This window comes from Sphaerodactylus townsendi, linkage group LG03 (genome assembly GCF_021028975.2).
Source record: "Sphaerodactylus townsendi isolate TG3544 linkage group LG03, MPM_Stown_v2.3, whole genome shotgun sequence".
Lineage (NCBI taxonomy): Eukaryota > Metazoa > Chordata > Lepidosauria > Squamata > Sphaerodactylidae > Sphaerodactylus > Sphaerodactylus townsendi.
Genome location: NC_059427.1, coordinates 1,378,843 through 1,391,389, shown reverse-complemented (window position 1 = coordinate 1,391,389; position 12,547 = coordinate 1,378,843). Strand labels below are relative to the sequence as shown.

Here is a 12,547-nt window from a genome sequence, read left to right as displayed (position 1 = left end):
ATTAGAACTAATAAAAGAAAACACTTCTTCACGCAACGTGTGATTGGTGTTTGGAATATGCTGCCACAGGAGGTGGTGATGGCCACTAACCTGGATAGCTTTAAAAGGGGCTTGGACAGATTTATGGAGGAGAAGTCGATCTATGGCTACCAATCTTGATCCTCCTTGATCTGAGATTGCAAATGCCTTAACAGACCAGGTGCTCGGGAGCAGCAGCAGCAGAAGGCCATTGCTTTCACATCCTGCATGTGAGCTCCCAAAGGCACCTGGTGGGCCACTGCGAGTAGCAGAGAGATGGACTTTGGTCTGATCCAGCTGGCTTGTTCTTATGTTCTTATGAGTTTGGATTTATATCCCATTTTCTCTCCTGCAGGAGACTCAAAGGGGCTTACAATCTCCTTTCCCTTCCCCCTCACAACAAACAGCCTGTGAGGTGGGTGGGGCTGAGAGAGCTCCGAGAAGCTGTGACTAGCCCAAGGTCACCCAGCTGGCGTGTGTGGGAGTGCATAGGGAAGGGATGAATTTCACCCCCACTGGACAACTCTGCAGGAGGCATGGGGTCTCTCTGGCCCCTTCTCTGCTCACAATGAGGGCTGTCGGCTTTGCAACCGGCACATGGCTGCATCTCCAGCGAGGGTCAGGAGAGGATCAGGTTTCCCTCCAGTCGAGGGACCAATTCTCTGGTGATCTCCTGGGCAGGTGGCTATCAGGAGAGAGGCCTGGCTGTATGGCGGGGGCTTCGTGGCTCGGGGGTGGCAAAGAGTCTGACGGTGAGGAGGGTCTCTGCTCTCTCTGGGCCTCTGTTTTATCTCAGCTGCTGTAGGGACGGGTCAGAGTATCTGTGGATATTTCTATCTGTTCTGGAAAGCTTTTTCCTTGGTAATGGGATTCCTCTGGAGCAGGAAAAACTGTCCAACTAGGTGTCAAACTCGCGGCCTTCCAGATGTTATGGACTGCAGTTCCCATCATCCCCTGCCAGCATCAATGGCTGCCACGGGACCATCATGGTGTACATCCCGTTTCCAAAATCTTCTGTTTGCTCATGTTTCTGAGCATGAGCAGACTTCTTTCCCAGCCTTGCTGAGTGGCCAAAATAAGCCCTCTCACTCCTGGGACTGGGAAGGAGACGTTTTCAGAGCTTAAGAGAAGCAGCCGTTAAATTGCATCCTTTTCCCAACAACATTAAAACAAAGAGTTTTAATACATAATATTGAAAAGAAAATGTTCAGTTTCAGGATGCAAGATGGGAAGAGTCCTTTAAGCGGAAGCTCAGACTTTGTCCGGGACCCGGAGAGTGGGTTCTTCATACTCCGCTTTTCTCTGCTATAAGGAGTTTCAAGGTGGCTCACAGTTGCCCTCCGTCACACCACCGGGCCGACTTTCACAAAACGCTGCCACCAAAAATATTGTTTTATTTTCAACCCTTCACCGGTGACTGTTCACTACCGAGCCTTGGGCCACCAATATAGTTGTATTGGACACTGGCCCACCAAACACCCTTCTCTTCTGCACTTCCCTCTGACCGAAGGAGTAAATCAACAAAAATGGAGGGAAACTCTGCCAGAGGGGTTTTTGGCTTATATGCAGACAGACATCACCCTTTGTAGGCACACAGAAACTAGACTGGAACTTGTGGTAACGTGAAACAGAATTTTAAAGTTTATTTTGACTAGGAATAAAGGCTTCTCAGATATTAAGAGAGGTTTTAACACTTGTTGGTTACAGAAGGTAAAGAGCTTATTTCTTGAGCGGTTACTTAAACAGTTACACTAAACCAGGGGTCCCCAAACTTTTTAAACAGGGGGCCAGTTCACTGTCCCTCAGACTGTTGGAGGGCCGGACAAAAAAAAAAACTATGAACAAATTCCTTTGCACAAATGATTGTAAAATGTTTGATTTCGCCTTTCAGCCTTTCTGTCATGGTCTATTTTTAGAACAGTGACCAAAGTATGTCAAGTACAGGGAGGGCTCCAAATATTGTTGGGGAGGCTGTGGAATACCTTCCCCTGTTAAAAAAAAAAGCAGAACTTTCCCAATGAAGCATTCCATCTAACCCAGGATCAGGTATCTTCCTGGGTTCTTTCCTCCCTAGCAGCCAGTGAGCGATTCACCAGCCTGGCTGATGCCAATGGGAGTGGGGCGGAACAGAAAGCCTGAGAGCAACACATGGAGTAGCTGAGAGGGAAGGGCGGAGCAGGCGTTGCCACGTGTAAGGTTTCCAACTCTGGGTCAGAAAATTCATGGAGATTTGGGGGTGCCATCATGTAATTGCAATCAACAGCCGTTGGGGCCAGTTCTTCCTCTCCCTTGAGCCCCCACTGCACATGAATGGAGCCATCGCCGCCATGCCTGGCGGGCCGGATAAATGCCTTCAGGGGGCCACATTTGGCCCCTGGGCCATAGTTTGGGGACTCCTGCACTAAACTGTGGACACACGCAAGTGCCACTTCACTTGAAAGAGGTTCAGGGTCTTAAGCTAACTCACAAAGAGGTTTCAATTCCTTAAGCTGTCCTACACAGAGGTTTCAATTCCTTAAGCTTTCCTACACAGAGGTTTCAATTACTTAAGCTGTCCTACACCGAGGTTTCAATTACTTAAGCTCTCCTACACCGAGGTTTCAATTACTTAAGCTGTCCTACACCGAGGTTTCAATTACTTAAGCTGTCCTACACAGAGGTTTCAATTCCTTAAGCTGTCCTACACAGAGGTTTCAATTACTTAAGCTCTCCTACACCGAGGTTTCAATTCCTTAAGCTGTCCTACACAGAGGTTTCAATTACTTAAGCTGTCCTACACAGAGGTTTCAATTCCTTAAGCTTTCCTACACAGAGGTTTCAATTACTTAAGCTCTCCTACACCGAGGTTTCAATTACTTAAGCTGTCCTACACAGAGGTTTCAATTACTTAAGCCGTCCTACACCGAGGTTTCAATTACTTAAGCTCTCCTACACCGAGGTTTCAATTACTTAAGCTGTCCTACACAGAGGTTTCAATTACTTAAGCTCTCCTACACCGAGGTTTCAATTACTTAAGCTGTCCTACACAGAGGTTTCAATTCCTTAAGCTGTCCTACACAGAGGTTTCAATTACTTAAGCTCTCCTACACCGAGGTTTCAATTCCTTAAGCTGTCCTACACAGAGGTTTCAATTACTTAAGCTTTCCTACACAGAGGTTTCAATTCCTTAAGCTTTCCTACACAGAGGTTTCAATTACTTAAGCTGTCCTACACCGAGGTTTCAATTACTTAAGCTCTCCTAAACCGAGGTTTCAATTACTTAAGCTGTCCTACACAGAGGTTTCAATTACTTAAGCTGTCCTACACCGAGGTTTCAGCTTTGAGTTGTTCATGCACAGACACTAGATTCTCTATGATCCACACACCCTTCTTGTTCATCCACCCCCCAAGCCTAAGTCTGGCAGGACTGGCACACACTTTGCCACCTGCCCTTTTCAGCCCCTGGCTAATGCCTAAGCTCGCCCCCTTATGGACTGGACTACTCCTGACTGGGTTTTTGAACTGGGGTTGGACAGACACTAGGTCTGGACAGCCAAGCCGCCAAGCCACTGACCGGCGGTTCACACTCCGCCAGGACTCAGGGCCTTCCACACACTCCCTCAAGCCTCCTCAGCTTGAGTCGGAGCAGCCTGACTCCTGCCAGAACACACCAGCTGCGACAGAGCTCTCTTCTCTGCTTCACAGCATTCAGTTCCAGAAGAGCGCCTCTCTCAGGCCTCTCCCTGCTTTTATATAGTGCGCCATTTTGGCTCCCTCCACCTGTGGTACCAGGTGAACTGCCTTTTCTGCCAACCAACCAGGTAGGACCTTCCTTATATGGAGTGGGCTGTTTACACACTCTCTGGCTTCTGCCAAGGCCTGTCTTTCTAGGCCTTAAAATCACACCCACCAACCCTTCAAGGTAGGCAAATCCGTCACACCCTCCCTCCTCCTTCATACAACGGACACCTTGTCTTGACCAGCGGGGCTCCACCTGCGTCCTTCAAAGGAGTCCCAGGTAGAGAAAAAGTAGTGTATAAAAAATGAAGCTCAAGGCAGCTTCCAATAAAAAATCCATCCAATTGGGATATATAAATACCATTAAAACAGCAATTTACAAAACTCAATCGCACTTTAACAGAACAGGGGAACCAGTTCAGAAGAAAAAGCGGGCCAGTTAAAAATCTCAGAGAAAGGATAACGATATAGCAATAAATAACCGGGTAAAAAGGAAAAGGGCTCCTAAAGGGTTAAGAAGCAAGTGCAGCTCCTAGAGAGGTGACAAAACGGGGATGGAAGAGAAATACCGAAGTCCTCCAACCACCATGGTTCAGTGGTTAAAACCAGGTAGACCATAAACTGAGGAACCAGGTTTGATTCCCTTCTTGGAACTCTCAGCCCCACCCACCTCAAAAGGTATTACTTGATCATGCTACAGAAAGATACACATTACACCCAGCCGCTACGTATTTTAATCCCCGTGCAAACTATACCCTAAGGGTACAATAAATAACATACATATATTAACATCCATAACCACATTCCTTCTCTCATAACAGATAGACTATCTTGGTAATTTTCAGTACAATAATATTCATAAACGTGTACTTCTTTTAAGTCCGTTAGTACGATTCTTTGGAATTCAGTCCAGTCCATCAGTAAGATAATAAATCCAGCATGTTATCGCCAAAAAGTCACCTGTGCATGTGGCTGTCCTGTACACAACCTCGCCACCCATTAAATGGTGCTCCAATCCTTATGACAAGGGGAATCATCCACATCAAAACGGAATATGTGTTAATGTGCCGTTTTCAAAGATATTCTTCAGTAATATGATTCTCAGCTGTAATATTCATTTTCGACAGTAGGGGTCAGTACATATTCAGTGGACATGTGCACAAAACATTAGAAATTATGTTCGGTAAACACTTTTTAAGAAATTCAGGTTTCTTTTCTCTGCTGCATACGTGAACCAGAAGCCCCCTTGCCCTTCCCAAACCCGAGCAGATGTGGGAAGTGGAGCCCAAATTATGCCTTCGTAACTAAGTTGGTCTTCCAGTGGTAGACACAATCTCTTGGGGAGATCCAACCTGAAATCCTCCCTTACTGTGACCTTCATTGAGTGAATGCGAGTCAATGTCAGGATCAGTTTCATGGGGGTCGGGTCGTTGCTGCCTTTTTGCTATGTTGTGCTTTTCAGGTGCCTTATCTTGGCCAGACTCTGCTCGGCCTTGGCTAGCCAAGTGAATGTTGGTCTGTCTCGTTTCATATTATCAAGTGTTCTGAGCTCGGAGCTCAGAACAGTCTTCTGCTGCCTACTTATCTTAAGCAATAAAACCTTTGAACTACAAGTGTTTCATTGTCTATTCATGGGAGTTCTGACAGTCAGTCTTTCTCAATCTCACAAGGTACTTGTGGGGGCGGGGGGGGGGGGAACTGTCAGAGTATTGCTATACCTCACTGACCATATTGTGTGCTGGAGCAGATCAGTGTGATCTAACTGACAGCTCACCTAGCTGATGCAAGAGACAGTGAGCTGGACTAAACCAGATCAAACCAGTTACTACAGGACTATGTGACCTTTACACTGATTGGTCTATGTCTGTATATATACTGAACAAATGTGACTATGCTGCTGGTTAGGGAATTCTATGTCTGGCGTCGCATGCTGTCCTTTTGTTCCTTGCTCATGTAAATACTTGTATATAGCTGCACTATACATAAACTGCACTTCACTGAAGACTAACTGCTTCTTGTGGTGTGTTTGCTATCGTGGTGCTACAGCTAAGTATCAAAGCTACTTACTCCTGAACTCAGTAACATACCTCCCGCTGTGCCGCTGTCTACTTGCTAACAGGAACCATGTACACAACTCTGAACTCTTGGTAGGAAAGTTTGGCTTGAGAAAGTCTTTTTGTCCTGTGACTTTTGGTGTTCAAGTGCCCTTTGCCCCAAAGGCTTTTGATAGATGAATAAAAAGAAAATGTTATATTAAATTGGCCAAATTAAAGATGAACATAGTACAGATGCACAGAATAGAAGCTGAGAGCTTGATGTTGGGGAAAAGCAGTTGTTTGCCATTATGAAGTAGAATATTGGCTCCCGGGAGGGCAGCCTGCATTCCATTATGCTACTTTCCAAGGAAGACAGAGGTGCCTAATGGTTGCAGAATCCCCCACAGGAGGGCTCAGAAGGGAAGCCTTTGCCACCTCCACCCCAGCTGGACGATGACTGTTCTTTGCACCGTACCCCGGGATTGAAAACAAGGCCTACACTGCAGGGGTTTCAGTAGTGCAAGTGAAGCAGGCTGGGCCAGAAATAACCCCAGAAGGGGGGCAAGAGAAACACTTAGAAAATAACCCCCAGGTCTTTGCCTGGTGCAAGAGCCAAGCGGCTCCATGCTGCTCTCACGTGATGCACCAGGAAATGCTCTGGGCAGGCCGCTTCCCTCCCCTGCAGGCTGAGGAGAAGAATTTGGATGGAGGCGCTGCCAGAAGAAGCCTGAAGGAGTGTGTGTGTGTGTTTGTGTGTTTGTGTTTGAGCGGGGGAGAGGGTGCACAGTCTCTTTTCCCGCCTGAAACTGTTACCGCCAGGAAAATAGCCAAAATATTTTCCTGAGTCGAGTTACCTGACTACACTGGCTCCAGGTCAGGACACAGAGACCTGTGTGGTTCAGAAGCCTCCATAAGGCTTGCAAAGGACACATATATGTGACTATGCCAATGTTTTACATGGTTTCCCTCTTGCCTTTGCCCCTTTATAGGATATAGTGAAAGCCCTTTAGTGTTGAATTTACTATTTGCCTATTGTCTAGGTTTATATTTTAGCTAGGTTTTCCAGTTGATTTAAGGTTTTATTATTGTTAACTTAGGATGTTCTTGCCTATTAAGTATATGTGCTTGAACTCTTTAAGGTTTTCTCTAATGTTTAAGTTTAGAAATGTTATTTTTTATATTTGTGTTTGTTAGTAAAAGCAGTAGCCTGTAGAAACTGATATTAAGGGACAAGGAAGTTAGCCTTGGAATTCAGCTTAGACCAACACCCAGCCGACTCCTCAGCAAAGACAAAGACCCCTTTGGTTTTGCAAATCAAATCTGATGACAGCACCCAGAGGTCCCAGCCGTTGGATAGTTTGAACTTTCTTTTGTTGCAGAACTGAGGCGTGGGAGCCTCAGGTCATAACTGAAGGAAATAGCCCGTCTGATAACAGAGATAACTGGGTGCGGTAGCAGGCCCACCCAGTTCTATGAATGGACCTTCTCCGCTCTCCTTTCAGCACCATTGTAAAGTCTCGCGGGAAGACGCTTGACAGCGAGATTTCGTGGTCCCATTCACAAAAGTTGTAACTGTATCTTTCTTTTGTATTGATGTTTCTTTATTGGTGTTCGGTAAGGGACCTGCCCCCTTACCTGCCCCCTGTACCTGCCCCTTTGCTGTGTGTGTATAAAAGTTCTTGTGCTTGGTTACAAGAGCGCGATTCTCCTGCCCGAGCTGTCACCACCGCTTCCGAATAAAATACTTTGCTTTGAAGAACACCGGCTTCCTGCGCCTCACTACGTTGCCTGAGCTGAAATCACTTAATGTTACCCGAGCAGCATGTCATGATAGTTAAAGTGTCCATATCCTATCCAGCATGAGTCAGCAACCTCGGACGCCTCCCTGACAGTGGCTGGGCGATTTGCTCCAAGATCTCCCCCACCAGATCAGCAGAGCAAGATCAACGGTGGAGGAACGGGAGGGAGTTGGAAACCACTGTGGAGACCCGGAGGACAATCTGGGGATAATTCCAATGGGGGAGGGGGGTAAATTTGAGGTCCCCCTCCCATGCCCAAACCTGGGCCACCTTGCAGCCAGCAGAGCCCCATCTGTGCAGTGGCCCAGTCAGGGATTGAGGCCACCACCACCAAAGCGCAGCGGCCCTTTGGTCAAGCCAAGGAACACCCAAGACGGAGAGGCCTCTGCCCGGAAGTGCTGAAGAAAGGGGCGTTTTGCAGAGTGGTCTAGGTGCAGAAATGCCGCCGCCCACCCCCTTTGCAAGTTACCCCGGTGCAAATTCTCTCCATTAACTTTAGTCGAGGGGATGTGGACCGGGGGGGGGATACTCACCCGGGAGCAACCTCATCTGAATCTGGAGCCAGAAATCAGACGCTCGAACTTCCCAAGAACTTATTCTGGAGCTGCGAGAGAGACAGAGGCAGGCGGGGAGGAAAGTGGGGTAAGAGCTCCGATTGGCCGAGAGGGAGATTTCCTACCAATAGGCAAAATGGACTCCCAGTTTGTCATCAGTCTCCGGGTGGACCCTTAGCCAGCCTCCTCAGATCAGCTGGGAAAGGGGAAAGTGGGCTGCCAGCCCAGCTGGAGATCCACAGTGGGGGAAGGAAGGTGGGGCTGCAGGAGGCCTTGCAAAGGGCATTGGAGGGGTCTTTTTGTTACCTTGCAAAGGGCATTGGAGGGGTCTTTTTGTTACCACGCTCAAATTCTGATAGCAGAATTTGAGCGTGGCTACTTAGAGTAGAACTAGTGGTCTTGTACAGCAACACTCCCACCTTCACGAAGTAAACTCCACACAGCTTTGTCATTCATAAGAAGGCTTTTATCATTCAGTTGCTCTATGTACAAGTAACTATATACAACGAAGAATATTCAGCAGACAATCAAAGTGCTTCGCCTAACACCTGATTCACAAAGGAACACTGAACCAGTATCATACAAGTGCTTTTATACAAGACTCAACCAATCATGTTAAAGGTCACTAGGAACAGGTAAGAACCGGTTTGTCAGCTCAGTCTCATGCTGACTCATGCTGGATAGGATATGGACACTTTAACTATCATGACACCCCTTCTCATATCCTAGGAAGCAGTCATTACATACAATCACAAATATTTACAAAGAAAAAGTTACATAAGAACATTAACAATACCTACCATCAGTAACATAATGCTCAAACTTCAGTTCTGGTACTGTTTCTTTAGTAAAACAAGCTTGATTGTTTTCACTTTCAATATAAGACAAAGAAATTGTTTTTATTTTGCACCATTTGCTTTACATCTTGGTACCTAACACCAATGTATTTGTTCTTTTGTTCTCATGCTTAGTTTCAGCTAAACTTATACAAGTTTGTGAATCATCTGAATGACTACAGGTTCTACACATTGCACCTTTTAAGTCATCAGATAGCAATTGCTTCATCCATTGCAACTTGCATGTCTCTAGATAACGCACAATACTCTGCCTCAGATGCTGACAAGGCAGTTGTTGTCTGTTTCTCATCTCCCCATACAACAAGAACATCAGCATATTTACTAAGATAACCCAGTAGGACTTACTTTCAGAATCATCTGCAAAAGAACTATCTGCTGCAGCTGTTAACACTTGGGTTTTGTTTGAGCTATCACCAAGCAAAATTGTTGTGTACCTTTTAAATAACTTAATGACACGCTTCACCTTGCCAAGCACGTGAGTGTGGTTTAGACACAAGTCTGTTTAAATAGCTAACAGCAAACATTATATCTGGTCTTGTCCAGCTCTGCTGTAAACAATAAACCTAAATGACAGAACTTATTATAATCCAGGATTATCAAAAGAAACATCAGAACCTTCTTCCTTTAGTAAACTCAGTAGACATAGGTGTTTTCTTTTGCTACTTTGGCTTCTGCCAGTACTCACTATGAGCCTTTCAATTTTGTCTTTCTTGACTTAGCAGCAAGGTTCCTTCTGCTGTTTTTAGAAGTATGCTAATACCTAGATAGGTTTTCAGGTAGCTCTAGATCTTCACCTGAAATGTCTTCTCAAACTGTCATAGACATCAGTGATTTGAGCATCAGTTAAGGTAGTAACACACATGTCATCTACGTGAAACAATTATGATGACTTGCTCTTGGCCTCAACCTTAGTATACACGCATGATCCAAGAACACTTCATTGGAAACCTAGTTTACACAAACCATCATGCAAACATTCGATTCCACTTCTAGCTGCCTGGCTTTAGGGTCAGTAGACAGCCATTTACATAATTTGTACACTTTGCCTTTTTCAACTGCATATCCAGGTGCTGGTTTCATATACACATCCTCTGCCAGAGGAGCATGTAAATATGCACACTGGAAGTCAAAGTGACGATTTTCCATTCCCTTTGCATTGCTATAGCTAGCACCAGTCTCATAGACTCAGCCTTGGCAGTAGGCTAACATGTTTGCTCATAATTTTCTAGGATAGGGTTTGCCCTAGCCCCATGACCAAACGAAGCTTGTACAAGCTATCCCCATTGGGCAATGATTTCTTTTTTGTACACCCAACGTGATCCAACCACTTGGTCTTGTGGCAAGTCTACAATTTCAAAAAACATTTTGCTTCACTAAGGATTCAAATTCATCATCCATAGCAGCATTCCACAATTCTTGTTCCTCAGGAGGTCTAGTTACCATCTCTGAAACTCTTTGAGGTTTCACCCATGTTTGACAGATCCTAACAACCTGAGTAACACCAAACTTTTTGTGGCGGCACTCCTTTATTTTCTCTGTTGGACCTATGGAAAATCACCACACTTATGCTTTTCCTTCTTTCTCAGAGTCTGAACTACTGTCCTCTCTCTCTTCAATTCTTAGGAATGTGGACCTGAGCAGAGGAGGATGGCAGCGCCTACATTGATTGCTGCACCTGCAGGCTGTTCAGTTAAGGCAGGCAGAAAAAACCTCTGAATTAGAAATGAACATGCTCTAACCTGTGTGTCTCTCAAAGTTGGCACTTCTAGAGACCACAATTCTGCCAAAATTCAGACTAAATCTATAACCTTTAGTGTTTCTGAATACCTGTAAAATCTTAATCTTTGATACCTGGGTTTACCTTTAGTTCTTTGGAGCACTTGGTATCAAGACATTGGCAAAGCTCCCAAACCTTCTCAGGTGTGTTTCAAAGAGGGTTTCTTTGCCAAACAACATGTAATGGGGTGTTTCTGAATACTGGAACCCAGAGACGACACCACGCGGAGTGGCAGCACACAGACAGCCTCTCCTCAGTGAAAGGGTAGTTTTGCATCCTCAAGCATGCAGTCACAAGATCACCTGCAAACTCCCAGGCGCCTCTCTTGATACCCCCTGCTCTCCTGAGGCTGCAGTGGGTTAGTTGTTCTGTGCACAATCCCCTTCTTTGCCAACCAGGATTGAAAGGCTTTACTCTCATGTACTCTCCCCAGCGATCTGTTTGTGGTAGCCTGCGGCTGCCTTATAGGGTGGTTTCTTTCAACCATGGCAACCCAGTCCTGGAACCTCTCACAAGCTTCTGCTTTGGATTTTAACAGTAGACAATAAGAATACCTACTATAATCATCCACAATCAGCATGTAATGTAAGCGATGCACTTATGGCTGGCTGGGAAAGGTCCAGCAAGGTCGGAATGGACCAAAGCAAAAGGTCTGTCTGTTTGTTCTGTGCTTACTTTAGCAGCAGGAAAGGTTGGGCTTTGACTTTACAGCCACTGGAAACAGAACACTCCAGGTAATGTTTACAGGGTTTTACTTGTATGTCACACACTTTAGCTAACTGCTTTATATAGTAGACCACCCTGCATGACCCTGGTACACGGTGTAACTTCGTGGCACACAGTTGTCGTGTAAAGGCTTATTGAACAGACTGGATAGTTGTTTTACACTCCCACTAGTACCTTTGGGAATCATGTGGTACAACGCATAATCCCTTAGTTGTCCCTTTCTGCACACAACACATTGTGCTGTTCACATAGCAACATGTCATTATTAAATGTGACTTTATACCCTCCTGAACAAGGCATGGGAACACTTAACAGAATTAAAGTCACAGGTGGGGACTAGTAACACATTTTGAATATTTGGTCCAAAAAAGCGGGTACATACACAGTTCCTTGTAAAGACACCTCTGATGATGGTGAACCATCAGCAAAGTCTACGTGGAAATGGTAGCAGCAGTTTCATCACGCGAACAAACTTCTGTCAAGTTTACACAATGTGCCGTGCAGGCACTATCCATCAACCAGCTGCTTTGCTTTTCTCTCCACAGCACTGAACACCAACATAGCTTCGTCATATACGGTCCGGGCTTGTTCTGGGCTGTAAATCTTTCCGTTCGCCCTCTCTGTCCTTTCATCACCTGCCTTTATTGCCGGGCGTTCTGGACGGTGTTTGGCCGATGTGATTTCACCGGACCCACAGCGGTAACATCTCCGGACAGAATAGGCTTTGCTTGAGGCACCGTCTCTGATGAAACCTTCACCCTCAAATTGTGGCTTGTCGTCTCATAGGAGCAGCTCCAACAATACGGCTCTCCTGCTGGAATTCCTCATTGCTGACCTTCAAGCAGCTTTAGCAGTCCGCGAAGGAAAGAGTGAGGTCTGCTTCTTTCCGCACTTTGTAAACTGTAAAACCAGCTGGATCCCAACCTTGGATCAAGGTGATGATAAGATGATATAAGATTTATGGGACTCTGGAAACCATCCCACGGTCTTCCAATTGGATCTAATAGGGACCCTCAGTAGTCGGTCATATCAGTGTATCGACTCACCAGCTTTCAGCTTGCAG

General features: G+C 45.8%; 1 protein-coding gene across 1 annotated transcript in view; it reads left to right on the top strand.

The window, feature by feature from the left end:
- LOC125428596 (zinc finger protein 345-like) overlaps nucleotides 1–12,547 on the top strand; it is a 320,997-nt gene that overhangs the window by 23,877 nt on the left and 284,573 nt on the right. The gene's annotated exons all lie outside the window — the stretch shown is intronic.